We start from the raw sequence: 24,881 nt of genomic DNA, 5'->3' as shown, positions 1-24,881 counted from the left end.
GCAGACTTGTCGTTTAATTATCCTTCTACATATTCTTACACTTCTACGCAGCAGAAGAACCTTCAACAAGATGGTCTGACGATATAGTTTTTGGGTAAGGTCGCTGGGAGTCGGTGGAAGAGAGATGGGTTAATCAAAACATCTAGCTCTCTCTCTATATCTTATATCTTTTTGAGAGCGGCGCAAGACCTGTCTTTGTGGATGTCTGGCGGACGCCTATGTCAAGCAAAGGACGCCTTTCAGTTTATATATGGCACTATGATGAAATTAGTACAGTCAGCTTAAAAAGTGGTTTACCACTTTTCGACCTTATGTGTTAGAAATAGACTCGAAAAGTGGTAAACCACTTTCTTGGCTGACTGTACATTCGGATAGACTGTCTATGCGAGGAAAGATGTGACCAAGTGACCAGACCGACCGGGGTCAAAAGCCAGTATGCCTTAGATGCCATAAATTCGCGACCCGTACCTAAAGCCATTTTATCAGCAGTTCTGTTGTTTTTATTTCCTTTAAGTTTTTGTTAATATATTAAGACAACCATGCCGTTACGGTTGTCGATTGTAGTAATCATAATATAATAGCTATTGGTCGTTCTTTCATACGTTAATATAGATAATTTTCAACACCCCTATTACGTCTCATAGTTAACAGCTTCATTATACATACGTAACCTGTTTGCTAACAAAGTTATCTAATTGAGACTGGAAGGAACTATTATGTCTGCAAATGCAATCAAGTCTTAAACGGTACACAATGTTTCACATGTCACACTTCCGCCGGCTATAGGTTATCTGACAATCGGAAACTAATTATCAAATCTTATATCTGTTGCATATCTTAAGTGAATTTTATAAGAGCTATATTCCAATGACAAGCCAAATGCGACTTTAATTTCGCTTTCCGTTCTTCAACGTCACTTATGTTTACTTGTCATGCATTGCCTATTTGATTGCGTTCATTTTCTTCCATATACAAACTTGATCAGCAATGTACGCGGTACAATAGTCCCGCTCGTTTCATTTGTTTATTGGTGGAGTTTACCGGGCAAACGTGCCTAGCTCAGTCGCGGTTTGGCGCGCAAACCGGTCGGACGTGTCGTCCGCCATTTTGTTTTTCTTAGTGCCAGTGTTGTGGTTCTCGTTTTTGTGTAGCCTGGATGTGCTAGTGTTGTGAAAAGTTGCTAAACTCTGCCTGGCACCTACTCCTGGTTTGTCGCAGTTATAGGCGGCGCGTTGAAGGTAGTGATTTAAGAATTAAGTTTTCGTTTTCAAGTTTGTTTTTTTACGGCATTTTTCACGTAACGGTGAATCATCGATTTGTTGCATACTTGAGTTTGCGTTAAGTTATTTAAGTTTTATTGTTTTGTTATTTAATAATTATTAAATAACAAAACAATATGCATCAGAATTTAGTTTCAGTAACTACGTTTAAGTACTTATTATGCACTACCTATACAAATATGGTCCTTCGTAACCCGGATTTCACACAATCTACCCACGAACCTTTCGTAATTTATAGGTTATTATTATTAATTACATATTCAACGAATTGTGATGCAGACTGTACTTTGCCTGTTGCACTTAAATGCATAACTCACGCTCAAGAGTTCACCAACTATGCGGTAAATGCTTACTAATAGGATATTCCTGTGTAGGTAACGTACTTACCAGCAATATTGTGAGGTAAAATTATACCGGGTTTCACAATCGTACCTGTATGATAAAGTTTTGTACCAATCACCTGACTAAATATAGGTGTAACTACCCTGTCAATAGCTATTACATACTCACTTACCGTATCATTATCATAAATTAAACTCGTCAAAACAATAGTATTATCGACTAAGAGTTTGAACAGCTTAAACAAAACAAATTAAAGTACCTAGATGTATATATATTATATATACGTCTAGGTACTTTAATATGTTTTGTTACAGGACCAAATAATGAGCTTAAGTTGGACAAATTTGATAGCGAACTAATAAGTAAGCATATTACCATTCCCGAAGTTGGGCCTTGGGATTATCCCTTCAATTTAGCTGAGTAGTGTTTAAACTGCCCACTAAATTGACCTTATAAATCCACCTTCGAATTCACCCTGTATAATACCTACAAAATACCGTTACCGTGGGGCTCAGCCAATCTGTAATCTGTAATTATGTAAGAAGAATAAGTAAATATATTATATTTATTTATTTATCTGACATCGAGGATGTAAGCTGAAAGGAAATTTTTCGACTAACGTTGTCATGTTTGCTCTAAGCGGATGATTTGGTCACCAGCTAAGGCGATTTCTTAAAAGACCTACCTACCTTATAAGGATGGCCTTTACTTCTTCTTTAGAGCCTTATTAGTGCTCTTCAGGATGAGTTTTCCCACCATCACCTCATCAATATCAGACTCAACCTGTCTGTCTGGATAAACCTCCTATTGACGGAACCTCTTTCTCAACTGGGCGTGTTGGTTCGAGATAAGAACACCCAGAACCCAGTACCTTTTCCAAAACTTTCTACTTGAGTTGTCAGCTTTTCTGAATAATATATCTATAACTAACTATTTTGGCTCTATGATCAAAAGTTAATCTTGGCCTCCGAAATGAGAGATTTCCGCTTGTCTCGACACAGGGCAGCCTCTTGCCAGTCACTGACTTGAAGCTGACGCAGATCCGCCGCCACACTGTCTTCCTAGCGATACCTGGGTCGACCCGCCGGACGGCCACCAGCCGGCCGACCCAATCTATACCACATTCAATCGTGTGACAATGAAATCGCTCGTCGCATTGCACATGAGGTTGGTAATTCAGTTTACCTCCTTTGCGTCACAGTAACATCACATCATGTTTGTAATGTCAGTGTCAAAAGAGACTAGAACCAGAAAGATCATCAACAACAACCTGACTGACAGATTACATACAAGAATATTCCTGTTCTGTATCTCAAAAGAATTTTCTTTATTAAGAAAAATACGCATCTCAAAAACTTGAAAAAAGCAAGCGCAGCGAATTGCCGATAAAATCCTGAAATTGTCTCCAATTCTGCGAAGTATCTACCTATTTGCCAACTTGTTTCTTTGATGTCTGATTTGGGCTTAATGTCCAGCCAAGCGGATCTTATTCGGTTCAAGGTTGGAGATTTGGCAGTGTCGGACAGACTTTATTTGATACTAACAATACGATTAAATGAATGCGAAAATGTATGACAAAAGTTCAAATTGAATTGACTTTTATCTATAACTAAAAAAGTTTCTGGATTTATTCAAATTACTTCATAATCTTCATAATAGATGTCAGGTGTGGAATTGGTAGCTTAGTAAGCAACTAGGCATGCTTAAGTACCTAGAACTTCTAATGAATTCAGGCCCTTCAGATTTTCGTACCTTTGCCCGAAAATCAGCATTTATCGGATTTGTCCAATTCCCTTCGCCCGAATGTGATTAATGAAGATTATAATTTATTTTTGATTATAAAAAATCAAAATTAGCTAGTATCAAGTTTTTGATACGAACCGGAGACAGACGGTTGAAATAGCAAGCCTTAAATATATTGTAATATTTGACCCTAGACCTGAATAGTAAATGCGGCGACAGTTTACCATAAATTTGGTTAATGGCTGTATGTTTAGATTGTTTAGGCCAACTCAATTTGTGGGGTACACAAAACGCCAGATGCTCATCTGAACGTGGGTGTAAAAAATATTCAAAATGTACGCGAGTTAGGTTAAAAGTATCAAAGATACGCCTACGGAATCATTGGTCCTAAAAAACAACAATAGAAAACCGAGACAAAAAATATATGTACAAAATTTTGTAGCCGGATATTTGGCTCCTGATGCAGGTTCTATGTTGTTTATATCTCAAACATTGATAACTTGTTGCTCGAGTTAGTCACTGAATATGCGGTCACGGATTTGAATTTCGTCATCAAGTTCTGTCAATACAGAATAATTTAAGATCTGTAGCGGCTTTTCATCGATCATCACCTTGAAAATAAACTAAATAAAATAGAAACCAAGTTCTTTGACTATACACCAACATTTGTTTCAAGAGAAAAGAATGCTACCGTGTTTTTCGTATTTATCTCTTTCTCTATAACGTGAAAAGGTTTCACAAAAAGGTCTAAACGGAAACCCTTAAAATAGAGTGAGTTCTCCAAATAAATCTTTTTATATATAGATGTACATTTAACGCGCTTTTTCCTTTGCAAGTCAAAGCAGCTTTTCACGCTTCTGGATGCCCTGGTTTATTTAAAAAATAGCACATTTTTAATTACGCCAGTTTTTAATTCCTGACCTATTTTAAGCTGTGGTCCTATGATAATGGGTCAAAGGAATGGTTAACAATAAAACTCAGGATTCAAAAGTTTTAATGACTCCACTTACTTAGGCTGGTGTTTTTAGATAAACCATACAAGACATAAAAGATTTGTTTCTTTGCCGACAACTGAGGCGGAACAAATTAAAGCAATCTATTGATAAAACCACATTGCATGTGAATCCTTGCACCTAAACAAGGGCAGCACTCACTGTGTGACAATGCAATAATATTATAGTATGAACCTACTATCGAGCTATTCTGGTAATATACACAGAAGAAAAGGCTATTGGGACTCTGCAGTAAAAAGCAATTGATCCTAATTGCCTTTGGATTTATTTTGTTGTCGTGGGTCATTGTCATTACATACATACGTGTATTATAAACACATACTTTACATACGGTTTTATCAAGCGCTGGTGGCCTAGTGGTAAGAGTGTGCGACTTTCAATCCGGAGGTCGCGGGTTCGAACCCCGACTCGTACCAATGAGTTTTTCGGAACTTATGTGCGAAATGTCATTTGTTATTTGCCAGTTGCTTTTCGGTGGAGGCAAACATCGTGAGGAAACCGGACTAATTCCAATAACTCTAATAAGGTCTAGATTACCCTTCGGGTTGGAAGGTCAGATGACAATCGCTTTCGTAAAACTAGTGCCTACGCCAAATCTTGGGATTAGTTGTCACAGCGTACCCCAGGCTCCCATGAGCCGCAGCAAATGCTGGGATAACGCAAGGAGGATGACTTTACATGCGGTTTTAGTAGGTATATCTTATTTACCAAGTATTTAAACTCAACTTTGTTTAAGGCTTGAGAAATATTTGCAAATTTCTTATCTTGCGAAACCATTTAAGTTTAAAAGTTGTTCTCTGCGTTTATTTTCGCGATTCCTTATAGCCACGGCCAAATGGGATAGAAACGTGACTACGGGCTTTCAAGGATTCCAAGTATTCTAACCACGTGATGCTGTCAATATAAAAATATTCTCGCAGGTAAAAAGACTTGTGTTTATAAATTTTGTGTTTGTGTTTATAAATTTTATAGGCAACGAGTTATACGGATTGCATGCCATGGGCCAAGGTATGGAATTGTATTCTACCTTATACTATTGTTGGGAAAAACTTTATTAAGCTAGTAGCTACTAAAGTCTGTTCGGAAAGAAATGGGTCGTGTCGTGAAACCAATACGTTCTAGGAGTTTGGTCTTTCGCGCAAGCTGTAATTATTGCATCGTTGTTTCGTTGAATAAAGACTGTGTAGTTGGCAACCAACTAAACTAACATTATTAAAAAGAAAAATAATAATTATCATACTTGAAGATATAATATAACTCAAGTAAGATTCCAATTCTATTCAATTCACTGCAATATGATACCCGTTCCGACATAACCTGCAACGTATCACTCACGAGTCAATGTCAATCGCGTCACTTACCCCACAAAGTCCAATTTCCTTAATTGTCACAGTCGTTTCGAAAGCTTTTGTTTCTAAACAATCTATCATTGGTGTAGAAAGCAGTGCAGTGTCATTACGACTGCTATTGACGATCTGACCTTGCGTTGGTTAAATTGGAGCGAGACCTTCACTTGTTTTGTACTAATTTGTATTTTTTGTGGATTTGGTTATTTCGAACGTGTAAACGTTGAATGTTTTTTTAGGTTTCATTTGACCTTCCTTATGACAATATTAGAAGTTATGGCACGAATCATATAAAGAATCTTTAGATTTTTTAGTTAATTATACCTACTCCGCACTACTATATGTCTGAAACTGCTGGGATTGCAAGAAGCCCTAGTGGCGACTTCTTCTAAAAGTCTGAAAAGTCGGCCGAATAGCACCCTAAGAAAGCAAATTGAAAATCGATTTATAACAACCGAAGATTTTAAAATTAAAAACACAGCTGTTGAGTTCCGGCTTACATACATGTAATTTTCGGTGCCAAACTCAATTCCTCCACAAAAATCCTATCTAGATAGTTTTCTTGGCAGCGGAGGTGCTGAATCAGTCAGCCGAGTAAATAGATTTTTGAGGGTCCTCTCGAACCTACGGGATGCTTATTTGCTTGAATAATAACAGCAATGATTTCATACGGGCAAAATAATATTAGAGGTGAATGTTGATAGATGGTGAGGGAGGGTTAAACCCAAACAACGATAGATAGATTGTGTTGTGTGAAAGAGGTTATAAGAAAGAAAGAAATGAGTGGTGAGATGACGAAGAAAAAAAACCGGCCAAGAGCGTGTCGGGCCACGCTCAGTGTAGGGTTCCGAAGTTTTCCGTATTTTTCTCAAAAACTACTAAACCTATCAAGTTCAAAACAATTTTCCTAGAAAGTCTTTATAAAGTTCTACTTTTGTGATTTTTTTCATATTTTTCAAACATATGGTTCAAAAGTTAGAGGGGGGGGGACGCACTTTTTTTCCTTTAGGAGCGATTATTTACGAAAATATTAATATTATCAAAAAACGGTCTTTGTAAACCCTTATTCATTTTTTAATACCTTTCCAAAAATATATCACACGTTGGGGTTGGAATGAAAAAAAATATCAGCCCCCACTTTACATGTAGGGGGGGTACCCTAATAAAACATTTTTTTCCATTTTTTATTTTTTCACTTTGTTGGCGTGATTGATATACATATTGGTACCAAATTTCAGCTTTCTAATGCTAACGGTTACTGAGATTATCCGCGGACGGACGGACGGACGGACGGACGGACAGACAGACAGACAGACATGGCGAAACTATAAGGGTTCCTAGTTGACTACGGAACCCTAAAAAAGAGGAAGACAAGTTTTACCGACCCCGCATAACGTCAGATAAGGGTAGGAAGAAGGAGGAAAAATAACAGTAATGATGAGATGAGGCCAATTTGTTTATTAAATACTAAAGTAAATTATAATTGTTGAAAGAAGGTTGCCATTAATGTTGATATAAAATCTAAATGTTTTGTTCAATCTCAAATTCTTCATTTTTGGTATTTCTGAAGTTATAATAGTACTTCCAGTCCCAGTGGTAACTTTGTAAAATGCAAAATCGACAGGCGTGGATTCAACAAGGTGAGACGTTGCCAAACAAGATGATACTGATATGTATCAAATTGCATCTTGCATCAAATTGAAGGTGCTCCGATTGTTGAGCAATCTGTACAACTCATAATGCGTTGGAGTGGATTTATTACTGTTTTACCTTATAAATAATGCTTAGGCTTTTAATGTTGGTCAATAGGAAGGAAAAATTATATAGATATCTGCGTGCTGCTCTGAGCTGTTCTGACAAGATCTGCTATAAAATATGCCACCTTTTGATAGTTAACCTTACCTTGTAATGAATATTATAAGACGAGAAAGTTTTACAGTTTTACAGCATGCCATGTTGATCTCGAATTATCTACACATTGTGACAAAGTAGCCTACATCTACACCGTATTATTTGTACATCTATTGCCTGCATTGAATTCCGAAATACACAAGCAAATAGAAAGCTGAACACAATAACAGTGTCTGTTTATGTGCATATTGCAGAGTCCAGAACAATAGACGAATTTACCTACTGTAGTGGAACCAGAAACACTGACTAATCAAAATCTCGTCTAAGAAAAAAACAACGTACTTCGGAACCATAAAGAAAAATGTATACTCTTGTAAATGGCGCCACACCTTTGGTTGATGCTGGGTTAGACTGCGCCAATATTAATGCTTACCAATTTTACCACAAATCAGGCAAAGCATATGGGTGCAATTGTCAGAAGTGTCAGAATTTAGGTTCTAAATGTTTTATCCCTGTGTCGAGACATGACTTTACTTTGACAAAAATCTTCCATATAACTATCTACTGTCTTTGCTCATACTATTTTAGTTTTACGTTACACCCGCTCCTCGGTTTCTGCAAGTGGAGACCCTAAATACTTATTACGAGTCGTTACTCTTTGTATTGTTTCGTGCAATGATGCGGTCCATAAAGTGTGTATGACAAGATAATAAGCATGTTTCGTTTCGCTTGTTCAAACGATAAGGGTCGCAATTTACATGTGCCTAAGTAGGTACCTCATGATAATTAATAACAATAGCAGTTTCAATGTGTTTGCATTAGTGATGCTCGTGAAACCTATTCCAAATCTCAAAGCGATAATAATGAGACTGTAGAGAGCTTCAAAAAGGTTTCTTTTCTACTTTTTTTTTGGTGCAGCAGCCTTAAACGCTATAAAAGCTAACTGCCATGTCACGAGCTGTTAAAAGTCGAATATCGTCTCGTTTAGAACGGTAACGTATTTTAATAAGAATCCGTGTAAAACGAACTTTTAGTCCGTACTTCCGCTGTAATGAAATTTCCTCAAGAATTCCTTCACCTACATATACTCGTATCGTTGTAATTATCTCCTAAGTAGGATACCTATAGGAGAAAAAAGGAAAAAAATGTGTTTTGGTCGATAATAGTATCTATCAAATACAGATCCTCAAAAAGAGCTCCAAAAATGTAAATATTCAGCATAGAACTTACAGAAATTTGAGCCAAGAGTTTTGATTCATCATAAAGTAAAAAAGTCGTTTTTCCGTTATGAATCAAACTATTTTCTTCCTACTATGGCTATTTCAAGTACCTATATATTTCAAGGAACTGAAAGTCATATTATTTATTATACAACCACATATCTCAATGTTCCCCAACAAACACGAGTACATTACCAGTCATCAACATGACACGAACTCAAGTAGTGTAGCGTCTAAGTTTGAAACTACGAGTAGTAAATTAATCCCTCTTGTTCCCAAGATGTTATTGAAACTACTAAGTTTCTCGTCTGATCTTCAAGGGCTATATGATGAATAATTGAATATACTACACGTACGATAACAAAATACCCATTCTGGGTAAGTGTATCGCCGGCCAGAATTCTATAGAGGCGTCATCCATATATTACGTCACAGTGTATTAGACAATCCCTGTTAAAGGGATACAAAAAAGCGTGACATAGGAGGGGGAAGGGGTCTAAAAACCTGAAATTTGGTGTGACGTAATATGTGGATGATCCCAGATTGGCGTGCAGACATCTAATTTGTCATTGAGACACATTGTTATTAGTGTTATTACAGAAGTCTCATACATATTTAGAAAAGTCACTCAATCAGCCGCAGTGCCCCAAAATAAAATTAGATTTAGCTTTCGACCTCTGACACAAGACTGTGACACTTTTCTCGGTCCTGCGCTTCTTCTAGCTTATTGTTGACACGACTCCTCTCTGCCTTGGCAATGTCGCTCCAGCGATACCAGTAGGGTATTTCACCATCCTGTGCCTATTTCAAGGTTGATAAGTAAGTAACATTGATACAATCAATATTTTCTCGTTGAACAGGCAATGAACGGCGATGTGTCACTGTTGGGCGACAATTGTCACTGTGAAGTAGCCCACTGAGGCACAGTATGATAAAGAGTACTATATCGTACAGTATGGCCACTCCTGCTCCCCGCTGAAAGTGCCGCCCACCCCCTCTCGGTTACCTCACAGTTACTGCCTGTCCAAAACGCGAACAGTCGACCTATCATATTTCACTCATACAAGCATAGTACGCGAGCTTAAACTGTGTGCTAGGAACGCGCCTCTTTCATATATTTGATCGCCATTGTCCGAGGTGTGACAGAGAGGTCCGATAGGACATTCTCCTGTTTGGCGTGTCGGCCCAAGTACTTACGCCCTTTTCACACTTCGATCTTCATCCATCCTTCGATCTTCCAACGTCTCGAGATAGGCTAACCAACGGATAACAAAAGTACTCAATCAAAAGTGTGCGTCACAAAAAAACGACAGTCACAAAAAAAACGTAACTGAATGTAGGTACCTGCCTTTTTCTGACACTGACATTGACAAATATTACACATGTAATATGCTAATAAAGTATACGGTACAATCGGTACCGTATGTCAATTTGGAATTGCGAGACGCCAGTCAGCTGTTATCGGCCCGCCTTATCGACACCATCGCTCAGTTAATAGCTGTTCATTTGTCGTTTATATATCGTTTTCGTTTCGCATATTGCTTAATGCTTTGTTTTAGATCCTCGATCTATGGTTAGATCTAGTATCAGTATAATATCATCTAATAGATCTATTATAGATCCTATTATACTGATATCAATACTTTTAGCTGTACGTTAGTTGCCTAATCTATGGTGACAGTTCCTGTTTCCTGCTTCATAGAAAATTCAAGATTAACAGCCTAACTGTCATAGAACGTCACTATAATTAATATGACAATTTTGATGCCATTTTTAGGGTTCCGTAGCCAAAATGGCAAAAACGGAACCCTTATAGTTTCGTCATGTCCGTCTGTCCGTCTGTCCGTCTGTCCGTCTGTCCGTCTGTCCGTCTGTCCGTCTGTCCGTCTGTCACAGCCGATTTACTCGGAAACTATAAGTACTACAGTGATGAAATTTGATGGGAATATGTGTTGTATGAACCGCTACAAAATTATGACACTAAATAGTAAAAAAAAGAATTGGGGGTGGGGCCCCCCATACATGTAACTGAGGGATGAAAATTTTTTTTTCGATGTACATACCCGTGTGGGGTATCAATGGAAAGGTCTTTTAAAATGATATAAAGTTTTCTAAAAAACATTTTTCTTAAAGTGAACGGTTTTTGAGATATCAGCTCTCAAAGTCGTAAAAAGTATGTCCCCCCCCCTCTATTTTTATAACTACGGGGTATAAAATTCTAAAAAAAATAGAGGTGATGCATGCTAATTAACTCTTTCAACGATTTTTGGTTTGATCAAAGTATCTCTTATAGTTTTTGAGATAGGTTGATTTAACTGTAATTTTGGTTAAGTTATTGGTTTATTATATTTGCTGCTACGGAACCCTTTGTGCGCGAGCCCGACTCGCACTTGGCCGGTTTTGGCATTGTAAATTACAGTTACATGTCTCATTTTCAATCATTCACAAAATTTTACACATCATATTGATGATGTGTAAAATTTTGTGAATGATTGAAAATGAGACATGTAACTGACACTGACTGTGTGAGACTTGATGATGTGTAAAATTTTGTGAATGATTGAAAATGAGACATGTAACTGTAATTTACAATGCCAAAAATGGCATCAAAATTGTCATATTAATTATAGTGACGTTCTATGACAGTTAGGCTGTTAATCTTGAATCATTAATTGTTAATTGTAAGTATTGACTTACAATTAACAATTAATGAAATATTAAGAATAGTTATTTGTTATACAAGGGGGCAAAGTTGTATTTTAACGCCGAGTGTGAAATTGAAAAACGAGCAAGTGAAAGGATTCTATAGTTGAACCACGAGCGTAGCGAGTGGTTCGAAAATAGAATCCTGAATATGCGAGTTTTTTAACACACGAGAAGTAAAATACATTTGCACCCGAGTGTAACACAAAACTTTTCCCTTCAATACAGCGAGGAAACTACAACGCCAAAAATGCGTTTATCACTGCTTCCAGTAGTTTCACAGGTGGTAAATCATCTTTATTACTGGATTCACCTACTTTTATCAATTTTAAAGCAGTTAATTTGACTTTATTCAAGGTCAAATTACTTTACCCACTAGTGGATAAAATGAGTTTTTACCCGCTGTTATTAAAGGAGAAAACACGTGTTTCCGAGCTAGTGAGGGGAAAATAATATTAGCAATTCATGAAAAAGTATCTTCAAGGAGTAGGTAAGGTACAGTACACACATTGGAAATAAAGTAAAGAATCACGAGTTTTCCTACTGCGTAGTAAATAGATACCCATTCATGTTGCCTCCGCAAGTCGCAACGCTAAAAAAACTTAAAGCCTCATTGATTAAATAAGACTGTGACAAAAAATAGGTGAAGGTTCAGCAATAAAATGTTAACCCTGTTATATCACGTACAACATTTGCGTGGGCTCTATAATGTTTGCATGCATTGTCTCTTTCTTAACTAATACACCATTGTAGACCTTATCATATGACAATTTGGTTCATGTATGATCATTTCAATATGCCAACTGTACGCACGTTTCTACCAAATCCAATTTAAGTGAGATCTCCACATACGCATAGTTGCTAAGGTTATGGATATCATTTTATGCTGGATTATGAACTAGCTATGTTTATAATAGCCCAGGGTGTCAGTTAACCTTGGACTTGACGGGGGTGTTTTTACTTATTTCTAGAAGAGTGTAAGCGACGTGGTTTAATAAGGAAGTTTGTTTTTATAGTACGGTGTCAGTTTTACATCAGGTAGCTATTTTTTAACACTGCAGTGTTTGATACTGCAGAGTAAACAATAAACATGTTATGTAGTTGAATAAGGAAGTATTATTTGATATACAAACAACCTTTTTTTATTTACAAACCGTTTAGCTTTTTGTGATGTAGGTCTTTAATCGTTTATTAGAGAGAGATGTGCGAGAATACGTAACTTTATTTGGAATATTAGGATATTTGTTAAGAACAAATGATGATGATGATGATGTCCTCCCAGACGTATCCGTCGACGGCGACATCCTGGCAAGCTTTATTTTTTTTTATTATTTACTATTATTTCTGAAAAAGAGAGGGATTTGTTTAGACTAAATCTTTGCGTGCATGAGCACGAGCGTGACTTGCAAATCCGAATTTGGTCTTGAAAGTCCGACAGCACGGAGCACAGTAGAGCTGACCAGAAGAGTTATAAGTATAGTTGTAGGAGGGCTTGGGACGAGATTTTCGGAGCTGACGTTTGGCGTCAAGGTCTTCAAGTCGGGCTTGTTCAAAGTTACTAAGTCCCGTATTGACAGCAGTTCGCCAGTCCGATCTCCGAGTAGCAAGCTCCTCCCACGACTCGCATGATATGCTACAGGCCGACAAGTGGCGTTTTAGGACATCTCTGTAACGTAGGTACTGCCCGCCAGCCTTGCGTTTGCCTGCGGCTAGCTCAGAGTAAAACACTGCCTTAGGTAGTCTCGATGGCGCCATACGTACAAGATGCCCACACCAACGCAATTGGCCTTTCATGAGCAGACACTCCATGCCCGGGATGCCCGTTCGACGAAGAACCTCCGAGTTTGGAACACGATCCTGCCACTTCACCCGTAATATTGCTCGAAGACATCGTAGGTGAAATGTGTCTAAACGTTAAGAACAAATAAAAATGGTCGAGCTGAGCAACGGTATCGGTAGGCAAATGAAGTGGTTCTATTGGTTCTAACCCTTAAATTGGCAAAAAGTGCTGAAGGTCGTGCGTTCAAACCCACCCGGAGCTCAATAGTACTAACAATTCTGATTCAGAAAAAAATACAAAAAGACGGTCAAAGGTAATGTACGTCCTGGTTACCGTTGCCAAATTAAGGAACAAACACATCCCTTACTACTCATCCTTGCTAATATAAAGGTACAGGTAAATAGGCATGTTGCGTCGATTGTCTTATATCGTAAACTGGACTGGTTAGGAAATGAATATTTAGAAAAAAATCGTATCTTCCAAATGCAATACGTTTGTAAATTATTTTCGCCTACGCTAAATTCGATATCTATATAGAGGTATCTATTCTTACCTCTCCCACCTTGCCTTCTAAACACAAGTGCGACAAAGACGGCAAACTTGCGAAATTTCGGAATGGATGCGCTGACGCTGGTTCGACGCACGCCATTCATGTCGGAGTCAATGACATTAGAGTGACCGAAAAAGTGGTTCACGGCACAATGGTGATGAATGACGCGAACTACAACGTTGGATCTTGGATCTTCTATTTGCCTTTGTATGTCTAGATTATACAGTAGAAATTTCTTGACATATAAAAAGTAGGCGTATCCTGACAAAAGTCCGGACATTACTTATTGGTACCACTTTGTTTTTTGTTTGTTTAATTTCTGCCTGATGGTATGTAAAATAATGATCTTTATATTCTTTATCCACGATGGGCAGGTTAAACTCAGAAAAGTATAACTAGTAATAAATAAGGGCAATTCTTGCAAAAAGCAAGAAAAAGTTGATTCACCCATCTGCAATTTAAGTAGTTATTTTATCACGTGTACAATCCTGCAGTGCGATAGCAATCTTGACCAACAGCCCTCACGTGTTAGGCAACCATGTCAGTAGGTAAGAGCTGCGGGCGAAGCGTGACGGATTGTCTTAATGTAACTGAGATTAGATTAGTATGCGACAGTTGAGTCGCGGTTTTTTTGCGCTGTTCTACTTTTGGGACAAATTAACTTTCATTAAAGTTTATAACATGTTTGGAACTCCTAATATGGGCCAGAAATAAAACTAACTATTAAATATACGAATGTTTCGCGAATGAAAGCAAAACATCATTATCAAGATATGTTCCGTTTACCTTAGTGTTTCTTTTTGGGCCAGCTTGTATCAGAAACGATGAAAATAATTATATAATCATTATTACGGTACTTTACATCTGGTTCGCATACCGTGCCTTTTTTGTTGGCATAATCCTGACCCTGTCGCTTGCCTCTTAAATTGAGGTCAGTTTTATGAGATTGGAGACAAACCAGCAGATAGCCGCCCATGGACACTCGAAACAACAGAAGAGTTGGAGGTGCGATTGCTGGCCTTTCAGATAGTCGGTCCAGAAATACCGCAGGCGGCATTTCATTCCACAGTTAACAGAACGCACAGTTGAGGACTCCAAACGTCTAAATGATGAAGATGGACATTTTGACGTGTAGGTCGATAGCGGAAAGATGCAGCATTTGTAAAACGCAAGCGATTATTATGTATTGAAATTAATTTGCTAAATTACATTGTCCCTAAGAGTATACCAAATAGAATTTAATCATTGAGATTAATTCAAGTAAAAGGACTATAACCCCTTTCAAACCTCACTTTAAATATCCGGATTTAGGCGGTTATCACACTGGCGCATCCCTGTCTTAATCCGCCTTACAATCGTAAATTACATTATATTACGTGCACAATATCTTTGTGGCTACCAGAATAGAATGAAATAGGATTCCTAAAATGACGTTCATCAGCAGATTATGTTAAATCCTTTTTCTACTCCCGTACTGTTATTCGTGAGTTACAAGGTCGTGCATAGAACTTAAAAACCCTACATAAAAGATGTCAGGACAAGTCTATCTAGTCTATACCCTGAAAACATTTAGTAGAAGTAGCACGATATAGCTGTTACAGTTCAGTAAATACATTGCTACCAACTTAACAAACCAATTCGCAGAGTCGAGACTCCTTCGTTTTCTGCTGCGTTCATTGGCGACGCGTCGAATCGCATTCAAATGTATGAGAACTCGATTCAACTCGGCTCGATTCGTCTTAGTGGCCAGGCTTCAAAGAACCATACCATAGACAGTTTTATTTTCATGTTTGCACTCAAACTGCATATTCAAAATGGTAGGCGGTCCACTAGATAACTAAGATGACTGAAAGTAGGTATTTGTTGATTTATAATTTTCTTTCAAAATAAGTGCTTGGTCGTAGAAAAAGTATTGTATGCAACGGTGTTTAACTGAGTCAGAAAATGCTCGTGGCGTCTTTATTAACAATTTTCGGCTTCGCCTCAAATTGTTACCCACGCCACTCACCTTTTTTGACCTCTTTTAACCACCAGTTGCATAAAATACTATTATAATAGACCCTTAAAACTCCTTTTGACGTACCTGGAGCATTAAATGTGCTTCATTAATACCCTTTTAATACCCTATTATTTTTAAAGGTCGTTTGATCAAACTTTACCGAATGTTAGCTTAGTTTACTAGGTATTACTTTTAAAGGGCGTTGTAGACCTTTTCCGAATGTTAGCTTAGACCGTCAATTTAGATCTAATATCGAAATAAAGGATCTAGCTAGGTAGTTGGGCTATTGCCTAATTGCTTTACCATTAGAGGTCGTTATGTTTGATGTTCTTTGATTCTGATCCTCGGCGATGTGGGTTTAAAACTACAATTTGCATGCTTAGATTATTGGGGGCATATTCAAATCTCATGAAACCTATCTTAGTATCACATTACTATATATATTTCTTGTACATACGGGTGTGGCATCAAAATATAAATCAACAGAATATTTTTTCTATACTTGGAAACCTGGACTATTTATAATATTAATATTTTCAAACAATGTGAATTGTGTTGTGATACTTGTGATACTGTAGAGTCTACATTTGATCCCCTTAAATAGTGCCACTATTGGGTATACCTCTTCTTCACCGTTTGCTAGTAATCAATGTACGATCGGCAGTCCTTACAAAATGTATAAAGTATGAATAAAGTCAGCCGATTATACTATAAAGGATCTAAATATTCTAAAGTTTTGAATGATTCACAGTTTCATCATAAGATTCATAAGACACATTGACCGGGATGTACTTTCCTTCTTTTTTGTCCAGAATTCTCTTGCAGTGCTTCCAATAATCAATGTAGATAAAACAACCGCTTATAATTGTGAATAAAACGATAAATACATTCAAATTAACATATTTCATGTCCTTATTGTAGGTTTAGCATGTTTTACCACATTAGTATTCGTTTGAACGCCTACTTGGTTCGCGTGCGGTGTTTGCGGTTGTAAGGCCATGTTGGGCAAATAGGCATTTGTTTGTTTTGTTAGCCATGTTCAGTTCTTCGTTCTTTAGCTTTCGATATGCTGTGAATCATCTCACTTGCGAATCTTATACATAAAAGGAGCAACTAGGTCATTCTTAAAAACTTAGTTTACTGAGCTGTAATATTTGTATCCCTTCCTTTTATGTGGCACAGGATATCCTGGCTCAGAAGTCAGAACCCAAAGGCTCGAATATTTACTGTGCACGTTGTATGTTAACAAATATTTATATTTCTAAGCTACATCCAAAAAGACTAAGCCATGACATTAACAAAAGTAATAAAATTTTAAAGCCAAACGAAAAAAATCAGTAGGCAGGTGCAAAATTTTATATAGGTGCAATAAAAGTAAATAAATTGAATTTAATTGAAGTTATCTATCAAGGGTAGCCATCATGATTCCTCAAGTCATTCTGATTCTCTTTATCATGATCAGCATCGTCAGGTTGTATGTAGGATAAATATTTTGAAGGGGCCTCATCACCGTCATTTTTCCTCAACGTGTATTGGTGTCAAAGCCACCGTTATGGACAAAACAAACCCACTTCCTTTGCCGAACCCCGAAGCCCTCAATGTCAGCCATTGTTCTTTAACCAAAACTCCGCTAACCTTGTATCAATTCCTTTGACCAAAGATAAAATAAGTCCGTATAAGTTAAATTAAATTTTAAGAACAAATGTACAGCGGTAACACCAAGCACACCTTTGGATGATAGTCGGTTTGATGGCGACACTGATAATATTTAACAATTTTAAGAGATATCAGGCGCGATAAAACATCGGGCCGTCCCTATCGCACTTACTAATAGTGCGATAGGGACGGCCTGATGTTTTATCATTTATCGTGCGACCATGATTGCCTGCCAGGTTTATCATCACTTTAACATCATATTGGGTGTCCCTAAAACCAATGCCAGAATGAAGAGGGGTGATATCAAAAACCATGACATTTTCAGTAAAGTCAAATTCGCTTAATGTGATAGCTAATCAGATGTCCTATCACCCCTTTTCATTTTGACGTTGGTTTTAGAAACAACCGGTATATCCTTTAGGATATGGGTCAAATGTTGACTAAAAATTTGAGTTTGACCAGGGGCGGCTCACTCCGTGATTCTATCGCCGCGCTACAAGTACATGCTGGCGGCCGCGAGTTCGCGGCCTAATCAGGGGTTGCGCGCGTTCTCGCGGAACGCACGTTCGCACTTTCTATTGTTACTTTACGTTGCGAATTTTTTTTAAGGTTCATATGCGTTGTCCTCGTGTGGAATGGCTAACAAAACAATGTTTACTTAAATAAATATCTTGAATAAAATAAATACCATAGGACATTTTTACACATATCTACTATTGATTAAGTCCCCCGGAAAGGTTCAATAAGGCTTGTGATGATGGAACTTAAACAAAAATATATAAATACTATATATATACCTAGAAAGTACCCAAGACCTGAATATAATAGTATAACATTTTATTGAGTATTAATTTGTTTTAATCCATAGGCAACCCTATCGCCGAACGCCGCGCACGTGCGGCTCATTTCTTTGTTAGAATTTTGTAGGCATTTAAAAAGGCGGCATGTCGCGAACATCAAAGTAGTGGGCCTTCTGTACTTGTACTATTATATATTCTGTGGTTTGACAATGATTTCCTATTTTTTTTAACTAATCGCCAAGTTTTACTTTTACATCTAACTTTGCTTGTTTTTCGTTATCTTAGTTTGGGTTCGAAGTTTTGTGTAGGTAACTTTAATGTGGGGAACTTAGAGGAAAGTATTGGGAACTTTTAAACTCGCTGAGAGGGTTACGTACTATCTTGTGTGTATATTTAAGAAAAGCTTTTCCCTTTGTAAGTTTTACACCTAAATAAACTTACTACTTAAGCTTATCAGCGAAGGAATGCATCATAAGAAAAACGAAAAAAGCTGTGTAGACATAATTACATATCCAGAATTTAAATTAAAAACTGCTGCTGATATATATAATAGAATTAAACTTTTAAAAATTAAGATATTAATTGTTATGATGAATCAATAAGTTTGAGCACAAACATTACCTACTGTTACCAATGAGGGACAAATACCAACAGTAAATGGATGAACATAAGGTATTTAGAAGCTATAGGTAGGCACTGTTCCATAGTGAAAAACTCGCTAGGTCATCATGAGATGAGATGGGAAGCTATTATGGTTGTTTATTTAAATACCCAACCAAAGGACAGTAACAGTATGAGTAATAATTGTTTACACATCTGTTTCTGTAATCATACCTACTACATACATATACATACAATCAGGCCTGTTTCCTAGAGGGGTAGTCAAAGATCACGGATTTCCATTTCCTACGATGCAAACCACTTTCGCTTCACACACTTTCTGTAGTCAGTATTCAGTAATATATAATATCTCAGCAATACTAGTCTAATGGATTCCTTTAAACAGAAATACTTCGAAGAAATAATTACTTACTTCGCTTTCAGATGACGTAATTAAGTATGTAGATCTAGGTGTCATATGAAAATATACTCGTATATTATGTTATGACAAACAGTCGATCATATTCTAAAAAAATCTGTATTTGTTCAGAGCTATTATTTCTTCGCAAATATTTGTTTACCCATTGTACATAGTTAACATAGTTTAGCGACCTACTTGTTTAGTTCTTAGCCTGACCAGTAAGATATAACTATTTTCAAGAGGACATTGTTATTCTGATGTATGCAGAGACAGGTCAGTATAGTATGAAGAAAATTGTTCTAATGAACTTAGTAGTTTCTGGTCAGGCTTTATAATGGCCGAATTAGTGTTCAAATTTTTGCCTAAAAGTATCTGTTTAACCACTTACCTAATCATTTAAGTGCCAGTAGCCTCTATCATATCACTCTTGAATATACATACATGAGATAAAAAGGTAGACGAAATTTCGATTATCACTGTAGACTCAGCTATCAACACTAATACAGACTTGGGTCGTTTAGGATTCCGCTCCCATACCTGCATAATGACCCTTAAGCCTACTCAAATAAAGCTCTAGTCTAAAACCCTAATAAGTGCGGGCATTAACGCCTTAAGAATTTACGTGCGGCGAATTTTAAGCGGCGATATTAATTTCGGTGTTGTAAAAGTGTCAGATATTAATGATTAACGGATATATGTTCTGCCCTTAGAGCATATACATATAAATACTAGAGAGACAAGCCACCGGAGGATGAGTCGTACTGCTCATTTAGCATACATTTGAGACATGCAAATGATGCGCATGTATTGCGCAATAAGATCCATCTACAAGTGTGTGTAGGTTCAAGAACTGGCGACATGCGTATTAAATACAGGTCGCAGTTTATCAGGTCAATGAAATGATTAAATGACTCACCATAGTGAAAAATTCGTCACGATGATGAAGGTATTACCAGTTTTGTGAGCTTGTCAGAATGGCAAATAGCCGCGTGCCTCCAACATAGGTATATGTCTACTTTTGATATGAGCAATAATTATTTGGTTACGTCACAATAAGCTATCACATATTCTATAGGCTTCTGATCTGTCGTACCTTATCAATACTGTGCCCTTGTCCAAAGATGGCCGCCATAGATAAAGCTGTCACTCGGCTGCAAAACTAGGAGGTATAATATGTGTGTGGGAGAAATGTCATGCTCGCCAATCAATCTTTACAGTGAATACCAGGGGCCCATTACATAATAAAATTCAAGCTAATACTATTAGTAATTTTACATTAAATATCATAATAAAGGATTTTTTCTGTTTTATATATAAATGTAATAGTAAAAGGTGCATAAAACACACTATACATATTTAAAATATATTCTTAAAACTCAAAAACAAATTTCATTTGGCTTCCCGTCAAGAAATAAACCACTGTCTTAAAACTGTAATTAAACCTTAAACTGGGTTTACATTTACAAATAGTTGAATCTGAAATATTTAATTCGAATTTGAATCTTATCCGCCAGTTAATAAGAATGTGTTCGAGTTCTTCATTTAGATGGTGGAGACGCTGGGATTTGATGAGTTTTCATTTATATTTTTAATGGCAAGTAATTAGTAACAATAGAAAACATGACGTTTGTTCCCATTATTATAATACACTTGCGTCATACGTTTTAAAAATCGTTTAACCAAATTACTTACTTCATGTTGTTCTAAAAGACTAAACTTATTGTTGTATTGTAGCTTTGGTATAATATAATATATGCTTACAAAGTTGAAGACCGTTTGTGAAATAATTAAGACAAATGTGTTAATTTTTTTCCCCTCACTAGCTCGGAAACACGTGTTTTGTCCTTTAATACCAGCGGGTAAAAACGCATTTTATCCATTAGTGGGTAAAGTAATTTGACTTTGAACAAAGTCAAATTAACTGCTTTAAAATTGATAAAAGTAGGTGAATCTAGTAATAAAGATGATTTACCACCTGTAGAATTACTGGAAGCAGTGATAAACGCATTTTTTGCGTTGTAGTTTCCTCGCTATAGTGAGGGGAAAAAATTTGTGTTACACTCGGGTGCAACTGTATTTTACTTCTCGTGTGTTAAATCTCAAACCGTAAGCACTAGAAAGCTGAAATTTGGTACCAAGTTCAGGATTCTATTCTCGAACCACTCGCTTCGCTCGTGGTTCAACTATAGAATCCTTTCACTTGCTCGTTTTTCAATTCCACACTCGGCGTTAAAATACAACTTTGCCCCCTTGTATAACAAATAACTATTAGACCACCTTATTTACTTATTTGATTGTCCTATAAAATTGTTGACTCAAAATATTTCATGCTTTCGATATTGTTTAGGAATTTTTTTCTTTCTAGCCAATTTTATTTTGGTCATGCCTTGAAAATAAATGTCTAGTTTCCGTGTTTTTATGACTATTTTGTTCTTGAAGAAAATGAGGAAAACTTAAATAAGTTGCCTCCTAAATACTGCGTCTTAAACAGACACCCGACACTGCAGTGCAGTTTAATGTCATTCTGTCATAATATGCTAAAACCCCAAAACTACGCATTTACAAGGCAAAAGCAGGCACAAAGTTTTCTTTGGAAACTGTTGGTAATTGCATAATTTCCGAGGCGCGGTGCATAATTTCCGCGCCATCCCGACGTATAATTGTAGTCAGCACGTTTCTAACAAGGTGTTTTTATTTCACCAGACATTTTATTGAAGTGAAACTTCTAATCCGACTTCCAACAGTCGGTGTTACGTTGCGTGAAATGCCGACTCATTCAGTGCGTTACATTCTGTCAGTGTCGTTGCGCTGAACGCGACTCACTCATTCCATTCATTCAGTTATTCCCTCGGTAAGAGACGGGACAGAAATTAATTGGAATATGTGTGTTATATTTAGATCGAGTGCAAAATGAGTTCGTTTGTTTGTTTTTTTTTTTTTTTTTTTTTCAATAATTGAGCAATGTAAAATATTTAAAACATTAAAAATGTCGTAACTAAACTCAAAAACGTAATGGTCACTTGACAAAATGTTTTTGAGGTTATGTTACGAATGTTTCACTACTTCTTCGCGGAGGGACTCCAGGCACTGTTTTTAGGGTTCCGTAGTCAACTAGGAACCCTTATAGTTTCGCCATGTCTGTCTGTCCGTCCGTCCGTCCGTCCGTCCGCGGATAATCTCAGTAACCGTTAGCACTAGAAAGCTGAACTTTGGTACCAATATGTATATCAATCACGCCAACAAAGTGCAAAAATAAAAAATGGAAAAAAATGTTTTATTAGGGTACCTCCCCCTACATGTAAAGTGGGGGCTGATATTTTTTTTAATTCAAACCCCAACGTGTGATATATTGTTGGATAGGTATTTAAAAATGAATAAGGGTTTACTAAGATCGTTTTTTGATAATATTAATATTTTCGGAAATAATCGCTCCTAAAGGAAAAAAAAAAGTGCGTCCCCCCCCTAACTTTTGAACCATATGTTTAAAAAATATGAAAAAAAATCACAAACGTAGAACTTTATAAAGACTTTCTAGGAAAATTGTTTTGAACTTGATAGGTTCAGTAGTTTTTGAGAAAAATACGGAAAACTACGGAACCCTACACTGAGCGTGGCCCGACACGCTCTTGGCCGGTTTTTTTTTATTATACATAGTAGAATTAGTAAGTAAAATCAGAGCCTCTGCCATCTATTTCCGGTGATTTACAACACGGAAAATGTTTGTAATTTTTGGTTCCAATCAGTAGTAGTTTGGGGATTCGATAAATTTTTCTCCATATTGATTGCATTTTGTGACGTTTACGCTATCAAATAACTCACTATATGCAGCGTACATTATTCTAAAGTAATGGCAATTGGTGAATTTTATTTTGTTTCTTTCAATGTCGCAACAGCAAAGTTGATAACGACCTATTACCTATTACTTTATTGGTAATTACTGCTACTTATTATCATTATACTAATTGTTATTACGTACGTTTTTTTAGCTAATTGTTTTATTTTATTTAACATGGAGCCAGTAAAAATGGTTTCGTCCGCAGTTTTTATCAACCTCTTTACAATATTATTTCGTTGTCTTTCAATTCAACACCTTGATTGCTAAGAGTTGCACTGACTGAGCCAACAGTTTTATGTACTCGACCAATTCTATTTCAAACTATGTTCATGACGATGATGAACATAAGACAATCATTTCATCATCAAGACACATCTAAGTGATTTGCGGTTCGGAACCGGTCACACCCCATTAAAACCACAGACCCTTCGCAACTAGCTTAGATTTTATTACGTCTACAAAAGGTACAGAATTACTTTACTCAACAGCACCATCCTGGTTTTACTATACCTAAGATTACGACCAGTGTAAATGTGACTACAGGTTTCGTGTTAACACTTGAAGTACAACGCGTAGCCGAATGCACAAACGCTCACGAAACGAAACGCTCGTAGATAATCTATCTCTATCGCTCTTGCGTATTGGCGCGACAGAGCCAGACTACCTTTCGCGGCGTTTCGTTTTCGTTTCGCGTCGTAGTAATGCCATTCGGCTACGGGGCCAGTTCCTATCAGATATATCGGAGCGTTCGAGGTGATCACAAATATCTGAACACGCCTCTCTTGTCGTGGAGATAAAGCGTTTTTGCGCGCCTCCGCCGCTCAGGACTCGTAGCTGAATGGCATTTCTGCGACGCGAAACGCCACCGAAACGCCGCAGAAATGTAGTCTGGCTCTGTCGCGCCAATACGCAAGAGCTATAGAGATAGATAGCTACGAAAGAGATATTATCGTGAGCGTTTAGTGAGCATTTGTGCATTCGGCACACAGATACCTAAGTATATCTGTTGGCGATACAGCGTGCCTAGCCGAATACACAAACGCTCACGAAACGAAACGCTCGTAGATATCTATCTCTATCGCTCTTGAGTATTGGCGCGACAGAGCTCAGAGCCAGACTACCTTTAGTCTAGAGCCAATTTGGCCACAAGTCGTCTCCTTCACGATTTTCGTCGACATCTCTTCTAAATACCTAAAACAGGTATGGATATGTTCCTCGTTCTCTCCAGATTACGAATTGACCTGTTTTAGTTTAAGGAGGGGGGACGGGTCGAGAAAAAGGGGGGAAAGATGGCGACCGACCATCATAGATATTTATTCACATCTCGAAGTAACCGTTTAGGAAATATTTGAAAATATGTGTTTTTTTATCGCGCATGAATTGCACAAGTACTAGTAAAAAATGCGTCTAACTCAATAAACAATAACTTTACCGCAATTGATGTTATTATAAAATTTTTGCGTCTATTCATGCTCTTTCTAAAAATATAAGTTTCATTGGTATATGATAATATATAACCATATAATTAAGAATTTTGTTTGGCAGGGGTTATCCTCCAGGTCGCATAAACGGGCGCTGACCGTAGTAAAGTATTCAATATTTTTGAGGTCTTATTTTACGGATCCATATGTGAGAGGTATAGTTTGAAAGATAATTAAACCTACTATAATTGTTTACACATAACTATAGTATTAAAGGTAGCTGTTTACATAATATTTGAAAATATGTGTTTTTTATCGAGC

At 37.1% G+C, this 24,881-nt stretch overlaps 1 protein-coding gene across 4 annotated transcripts in view; it reads left to right on the top strand.

The window, feature by feature from the left end:
- The window catches only part of LOC125225762, a 216,825-nt gene that overhangs the window by 83,791 nt on the left and 108,153 nt on the right, over nucleotides 1-24,881 (top strand). For 2 of the 4 annotated variants that reach the window (XM_048129610.1, XM_048129607.1), the window contains exon 1: nucleotides 1,078-1,238. The exons of the other annotated variants lie outside the window; for them this stretch is intronic. The gene's annotated coding sequence lies outside the window, so the exon portion shown is untranslated. Of the gene's footprint in view, nucleotides 1-1,077; nucleotides 1,239-24,881 lie in introns of those variants that run through there. 4 annotated transcript variants of the gene reach the window in all.

The sequence above is a fragment of the Leguminivora glycinivorella genome, chromosome 4 (assembly GCF_023078275.1).
Source record: "Leguminivora glycinivorella isolate SPB_JAAS2020 chromosome 4, LegGlyc_1.1, whole genome shotgun sequence".
NCBI lineage: Eukaryota > Metazoa > Arthropoda > Insecta > Lepidoptera > Tortricidae > Leguminivora > Leguminivora glycinivorella.
The sequence above is the reverse complement of the archived record's forward strand: the minus strand, read 5'-3'. Positions and strand labels throughout refer to the sequence as shown.